Source organism: Heterodontus francisci, unplaced genomic scaffold, assembly GCF_036365525.1.
Source record: "Heterodontus francisci isolate sHetFra1 unplaced genomic scaffold, sHetFra1.hap1 HAP1_SCAFFOLD_50, whole genome shotgun sequence".
NCBI classification, from domain to species: Eukaryota; Metazoa; Chordata; class Chondrichthyes; order Heterodontiformes; family Heterodontidae; genus Heterodontus; species Heterodontus francisci.
In genome coordinates, this window is record NW_027140867.1 from 6,830,920 (window position 1) to 6,839,448 (window position 8,529).

Genomic DNA, 8,529 nt, shown 5'->3' on the forward strand with positions numbered 1-8,529 from the left:
CAAACTAAGGCAGACTCTCAAACTAATGCAGCCCCTTAAAGTAAAGCAGCCCCACAAATTAAGGGAGCGCCTCAACCAAAGGCAGCCCCTCAATCTAATGCAGCCGCTCAAACTAAGGCAGCCCCTCAAACTAAGGCAGCCCCTCTAACTAAGCCAACCCCTCAAACTATGGAATCCCCTCAAACTAAGGCAGCCCCTCAAAATAATGCAGCCCCTCAAACAAATGCAGACCCTCAATCTAATGCAGCCCCTCAAAGTAATGCATCCACTCAATCAAAGGCAAGCTCTCAAACTAATGCAGCCACTCAATCAAAGGCAGACTCTCAAACTAATGCAGCCCCTTAAAGTAAGGCAGCCCCTCAAACTAAGGGAGCGCCTCAACCAAAGGCAGCCCCTCAAACGAAGGCAGCCCCTCAAACTAAGCCAACCCATCAAACTAAGGCACCCCTCATATTAAGGCAGACTCTCAAACTAATGCAGCCACTCAATCTCAGGCAGCCCCTCAAACAAAGCCAACCCCTCAAACTAAGGCATCCCCTCAAACTAAGGCAGACTCTCAAACTAATGCAGCCCCTCAATCTAAGGCAGCCCCTCAATCTAAGGCAGCTCCTCAAACTAATGCAGCCCCTCAAATCAAGGCAGCCGCTCAAACTAAGGCAGCCCCTCAAACTCAGGCAGCCGCTCAAACTAAGACAGCCCCTCAAACTGAGACAGCCGCTCAAACTAATGCAGCCCCTCAGTCTAAAGCAGCCCCTCAAACTCAGGCAGCCTCTCAATCTAAGGCAGCCGCTCAAACTAAGGCAGCCCCTCAAACTAAGACAGTCGCTCAAACTAATGCAGCCCCTCAAACTAAGGCAGCCGCTCAAATTAAGGCAGCCCCTCAAACTATGGCAGACTCTCAAACGAAGGCAGCCCCTCAAACTTAGGCAGCCCCTCAAACTAAGGTAGCCCCTCAAACTAATGCAGCCCCTCAAACTAATGCAGCCCCTCAATCTAAGGCAGCCCCTCAACCTAATGTACCCCCTCAAACCAATGCAGCCCCTCAAACTAATGCAGCCCCATCAATCAAATGCAGCCCCTCAAACTAATGCAGCCACTCAATCAAAGGCAAGCTCTCAAACTAATGCAGCGACTCAATCAAAGGCAGACTCTCAAACTAAAGCAGCCCCTTAAAGTAAGGCAGCCCCTCAAACTAAGGGAGCGCCTCAACCAAAGGCAGCCCCTCAAACTAAGGCAGCCCCTCAAACTAAGGCAGCCCCTCTAACTAAGCCAACCCAACAAACTAAGGCACCCCTCATATTAAGGCAGACTCTCAAACTAATGCAGCCACTCAATCTCAGGCAGCCCCTCAAACAAAGCCAACCCCTCAAACTAAGGCATCCCCTCAAACTAAGGCAGACTCTCAAACTAATGCAGCCCCTCAATCTAAGGCAGCCCCTTAATCTAAGACAGCCCCTCAAACTAATGCAGCCCCTCAAACCAAGGCAGCCGCTCAAACTAAGGCAGCCCCTCAAACTAAGGCAGCCGCTCAAACTAAGGCAGCCGCTCAAACTAAGGCAGCCCCTCAAACTAAGGCAGCCCCTCAAACTCAGGCAGCCCCTCAAACTCAGGCAGCCGCTCAAACTAAGGCAGCCCCTCAAAATGAGACAGCCGCTCAGACTAATGCAGCCCCTCAGTCTAAAGCAGCCCCTCAAACTCAGGCAGCCTCTCAAACTAAGGCAGCCGCTCAAACTAAGGCAGCCCCTCAAACTAAGACAGTCGCTCAAACTAAGACAGTCGCTCAAACTAATGCAGCCCCTCAAACTAAGGCAGCCGCTCAAATTAAGGCAGCCCCTTAAACTATGGCAGACTCTCAAACGAAGGCAGCCCCTCAAACTTAGGCAGCCCCTCAAACTAAGGCAGCCCCTCAATCTAAGGCAGCCCCTCAAACTAATGTACCCACTCAAACCAATGCAGCCCCTCAAACTAATGCAGCCCCTCAAACTAATGCAGCCCCTCAATCAAAGGCAGCCCCTCAAACTAATGCAGCCACTCAATCAAAGGCAGACTCTCAAACTAATGCAGCCACTCAATCAAAGGCACCCCTCAAACTAAGCCAACCCCACAAACTAAGGCAGCCCTTCAAACTAAGGCAGACTCTCAAACTGACGCTGCCCCTTCAAGTAAGGCAGCCCGACAAACTAAGGGAGCGCCTCAACCAAAGGCAGCCCCTGAAACTAATGCAGCCGCTCAAACTAAGGCAGCCCCTCAAACTCAGGCAGCCTCTCAAACTAAGGCAGCCGCTAAAACTAAGGCAGACTCTCAAACTCAGGCAGCCCCTCAAACTAAGGAAGCCGCTCAAACTAAGGCAGCCTCGCAAAGTAAGGCAGACCCTCAAACTAAGGCAGCCGCTCAAACGAAGGCAGACTCTCAAACTAAGGCAGCCCCTCAAACTAAGGCAGCCGCTCAAACTAAGGCAGACTCTCAAACTAAGGCAGACTCTCAAACTAAGGCAGCCTCTCAAACTAAGTCAGCCGGTCAATCTAAGGCAGCCCCTCAAACTCTGGGCAGCCGCTCAAACTAATGCAGCCCATCTCACTAAGGGAGCGCCTCAACCAAAGGCAGCAGCATCTCTAACTAAGGCAGCCTCTCAAACTATGGCAGCCGCTCAAACTAAGGCAGACTCTCAAACTCAGGCAGCCCCTCAAACTAAGGAAGCCGCTCAAACTGAGGCAGACTCTCAAACTAAGGCAGCCTCTCAAACTGAGTCAGCCGCTCAATCTGAGGCAGCCCCTCAAACTAAGGCAGCCCATCAAACTAAGGCAGCTGCTCAAACCAATGCAGCCCCTCAATCTAAGGCAGCCCCTCAACTAAGGCAGCCGCTCAAACTAAAGCAGCCCATCAAATTAACACAGACACACACTGACACCCAGTAACAAAGACATACACTGATACCAAGTCACAAAGACATACACTGATACCCAGTAACACAAACAAACACACACTGACAACCAGTAGCACAGAGAAACACTGATACACAGTAACAATGACATATACTGACACCAAGTAACACAGACACACACTGACACCCAGTAAAAAAGACATACACTGACACCAAGTCACAAAGACATACACTGATACCAAGTCACAAAGACATACACTGATACCCAGTAACAGAGACACACACTGACACCAAAGTAACAAAGACATACACTGACACCAAGTAACACAGACATACACTGACACCAGGTAACAAAGACATACAATTACACCAAGTAACAAAGACACACACTTACACCAAGTAACAAAGACAGACACTGATACCCAGTAACACAGACACACACTGACACCAAGTAACAAAGACATACACTGACACCCAGTAACACAAACAAACACACACTGACACCCAGTAACACAGAGAAACACTAATAAACAGTAACAAAGACATCCACTGACACCAACTAACACATTCACATACTGACACCCAGTAACAAAGACATACACTGACACCAAGTCACAAAGACATAAACTGATACCAAGTCACAAAGACATACACTGATACCCAGTAACACAGACACACACTGACACCAAGTAACAAAGACATACACTGACACCAAGTAACAAAGACATACACTTACACCATTTAACAAAGACAGACAATTACACCAAGTAACAAAGACACCCACTTCCACCAAGTATTTTGACATACACTGACACCAAGTAACAAAGACATACATGATACCCATTAACACAGACACACACTTACATCAAGTAACACAGACATGCACTGACACCAAGTAACAAAGACATGCACTGATACCCTGTAACACAGACACACACTTACACCAAGTAATAAAGACAGACACTGATACCCAGTAACACAGACGCACACTTACACGAAGTAACCAAGACATACACTGACACCAAATAACAAAGACATACACTGATACCCAGTAACACAGACACACACGGACACAACGTAACAATGACATACACTTCCACCAAGTAACACAGACACACACTGACACCCAGTAACAAAGACATACACTGATACCAAGTCACAAAGACATACACTGATACCCAGTAACACAAACAAACACACACCGACACCCAGTAACACAGAGACACACTGACACCCAGTAAAAAAGATATACACAGACACCAAGTCACAAAGACATACACTGATGCAAAGAAACACAGACACACACTGACACCAAGTAACAAAGGCACACACTGCGTGGGGGCACATTGGCGCATTGGTTAGCACCGCAGCCTCACAGCTCCAGGGACCCGGGTTCGATTCTGGGTACTGCCTGTGCGGAGTTTGCAAGTTCTCCCTGTGTCTGCGTGGGTTTCCTCCGGGTGCTCCGGTTTCCTCCCACATGCCAAAGACTTGCAGGTTGTTATGATAATTGGCCATCATAAATTGCCCCTAGTAAAGGTAGGTGGTAGGGAAATATATAGGGATAGGTGGGAATGTGATAGGAATACGGGATTAGTGTAGGATTAGTATAAATGGGTGGTTGATGGTCGGCACAGACTCGGTGGGCCGAATGGACTGTTTAAGTGCTATATCTCTAAACTAAACTAAATACTGACAACTAGTGTCACTGACACCCAGTAACACAAACAAACACACACTGACACCAAGTAACACAGACACACACTGACACCCAGTAACAAAGACATACACTGATACCAAGTCACAAAGACATACACTGATACCCAGTAACACAAACAAACACACACTGACAACCAGTAGCACAGAGAAACACTGATACACAGTAACAATGACATACACTGACACCAAGTAACAAAGACACACACTGACACCCAGTAAAAAAGACATACACTGACACCAAGTCACAAAGACATACACTGATACCAAGTCACCAAGACAAACCCTGATACCCAGTAACACAGAGAACCACTGATACACAGTCACAAAGACATACACGGACACCAAGTCACACAGACATACACTGACACCAAGAAACAAATACAGACACTGACACCAAGTAACACAGACATACACTTACACCAAGTAACAAAGACATACACTGACACCAAGTAACAAAGACATACACTGACACCCAGTAACACAGACACACACGGACACCAAGTAACAAAGACAGACACTGATACCCAGTAACACAGACACACACTTACACCAAGTAACAAAGACATACACTGACACCCAGTAACACAGACACACACGGACACCAAGTAACAAAGACAGACACTGATACCCAGTAACACAGACACACACTTACACCAAGTAACAAAGACATACACTGACACCCAGTAACAAAGACATACACTGATACGAAGTCACAAAGACAGACACTGATACCCAGTAACACAGACACACACTGACACCAAGTAACAAAGACATACACTGACACCAAGTAACAAAGACATACATGATACCCATTAACACAGACACGCACTTACACCAAGTAACACAGACATACACTGACACCATGTAACAAAGACATGCACTGATACCCTGTAACACAGACATACACTGACACCAAGTAACAAAGACAGACACTGACACCAAGTAACAAAGACATACACTGACACCCAGTAACACAGACACACACGAACACCAAGTAACAATGACATACCCTTACACCAAGTAACACAGACACACACTGACACCCAGTAACAAAGACATACACTGATACCAAGTCACAAAGACAAACACTGATACCCAGCAACACAAACAAACACACACAGACACCCAGTAACACAGAGACACACTGACACCCAGTAACAAAGACGTACACTGACACCAAGTCACAAAGACATACACTGATGCCCAGTAACACAGACACGCACTGACACCAAGTAACAAAGGCACACACTGCGGGGGGGCACATTGGCGCATTGGTTAGCACCGCAGCCTCACAGCTCCAGGGACCCGGGTTCGATTCTGGGTACTGCCTGTGCGGAGTTTGCATGTTCTCCCTGTGTCTGCGTGGGATTCCTCCGGGTGCTCCGGTTTCCTCCCACATGCCAAAGACTTGCAGGTTGATATGTTAATTGGCCATCATAAATTGCCCCTAGTAAAGGTAGGTGGTAGGGAAATATATAGGGATAGGTGGGAATGTGATAGGAATACGGGATTAGTGTAGGATTAGTATAAATGGGTGGTTGATGGTCGGCACAGACTCGGTGGGCCGAATGGACTGTTTAAGTGCTATATCTCTAAACTAAACTAAATACTGACACCTAGTGTCACTGACAGCCAGTAACACAAACAAACACACACTGACACCCAGTCGCACAGAGAAACATTGATCCACTGACACCAAGTAACACAGACACACACTGACACCCAGTAACAAAGACATACACTGATACCAAGTCACAAAGACATACACTGATACCCAGTAACACAAACAAAAACACACTGACAACCAGTAGTACAGAGAAACACTGATACACAGTATCAATGACATACACTGACACCAAGAAACACAGACACACACCGACACCCAGTAAAAAAGACATACACTGACACCAAGTCACAAAGACATACACTGATACCAAGTCACAAAGACATACACTGATACCCAGTAACACAGACACACACTGGCACCAAGTAACAAAGACATACACTGACACCAAGTAACAAAGACATACACTGACACCAAGTAAAAAGACAGACAATTACACCAAGTAACAAAGACATACACTTACACGAAGTATTTTGACATACACTGACACCAAGTAACAAAGACATACACTGATACCCAGTAACGCAGACACACACTTACACCAAGTAACAAAAACACACTGACAACCAGTAGCACAGAGAAACACTGATACACAGTATCAATGACATACACTGACACCAAGTAACACAGACACACACTGACACCCAGTAAAAAAGACATACACTGACACCAAGTCACAAAGACATACACTGATACCAAGTCACAAAGACATACACTGATGCCCAGTAACACAGACACACACTGGCACCAAGTAACAAAGACATACACTGACACCAAGTAACAAAGACATACACTGATACCCAATAACACAGACACACACTTGCACCAAGTAACACAGACATGCACTGACACCAAGTAACAAAGACATACACTTACACCAAGTAACACAGACATACACTGACACCAAGTAACAAAGACATACAATTACACCAAGTAACAAAGACACACACTTACACCAAGTAACAAAGATACACACTTACACCAAGTAACAAAGACAGACACTGATACCCAGTAACACAGACACACACTTACAGCAAGCAACACAGACATACACTGACACCAAGTAACAAAGACATGCACTGATACCCAGTAACACAGACACACACTTACACCAAGTAACACAGACATGCACTGACACCAAGTAATAAAGACATACACTAATACCCAGGAACGCAGACACACACTTACACCAAGTAACACAGACACACACTTACACCAAGTAACAAAGACATACAATTACACCAAGTAACACAGACACACACTTACACCAAGTCACACAGACACACACTGACACCAAGTAACAAAGACACACACTTACACCAAGTAACACAGACACACACTGACACCCAGTAACACAGACACACACTTACACCAAGTAACACAGACATACACTGACACCAAGTAACAAAGACATACACTGATACCAAGTAAAACAGACACACACTTACACCAAGTAACAAAGACATACACTGATACCCAGTAACACAGACACACAGTTACACCAAGTAACACAGACATGCACTGACACCAAGTAACAAAGACATACACTGATACCCAGGAACACAGACACACACTTACACGAAGTAACACAGACACACACTTACACCAAGTAACAAAGACATACAATTACACCAAGTAACACAGACACACACTTACACCAAGTCACACAGACACACACTGACACCAAGTAACAAAGACACACACTTACACCAAGTAACACAGACACACACTGACACCAAGTAACACAGACACACACTGACACCAAGTAACACAGACATACACTGACACCAAGTAACAAAGACATACACTGATACCCAGTAAAACAGACACACACTTACACCAAGTAACAAAGACAGACACTGATACCCAGTAACACAGACACACACTTACACCAAGCAACACAGACATACACTGACACCAAGTAACAAAGACATACACTGATACCCAGTAACACAGACACACACTTACACCAAGTAACACAGACATACACTGACACCAAGTAACAAAGAAATTCACTTACACCAAGTAACACAGACATACACTGACACCAAGTAATAAATACATACAATTACACCAAGTAACAAAGACACACACTTACACCAAGTAACACAGACATACACTGACACCAAGTAACAAAGACATACAATTACACCAAGTAACACAGTCACACACTTACACCAAGTCACACAGACACACACGGAAACCAAGTAACAAAGACACACACTTACACCAAGTAACACAGACACACACTGACACCCAGGAACACAGACACACACTTACACCAAGTAACACAGACATACACTGA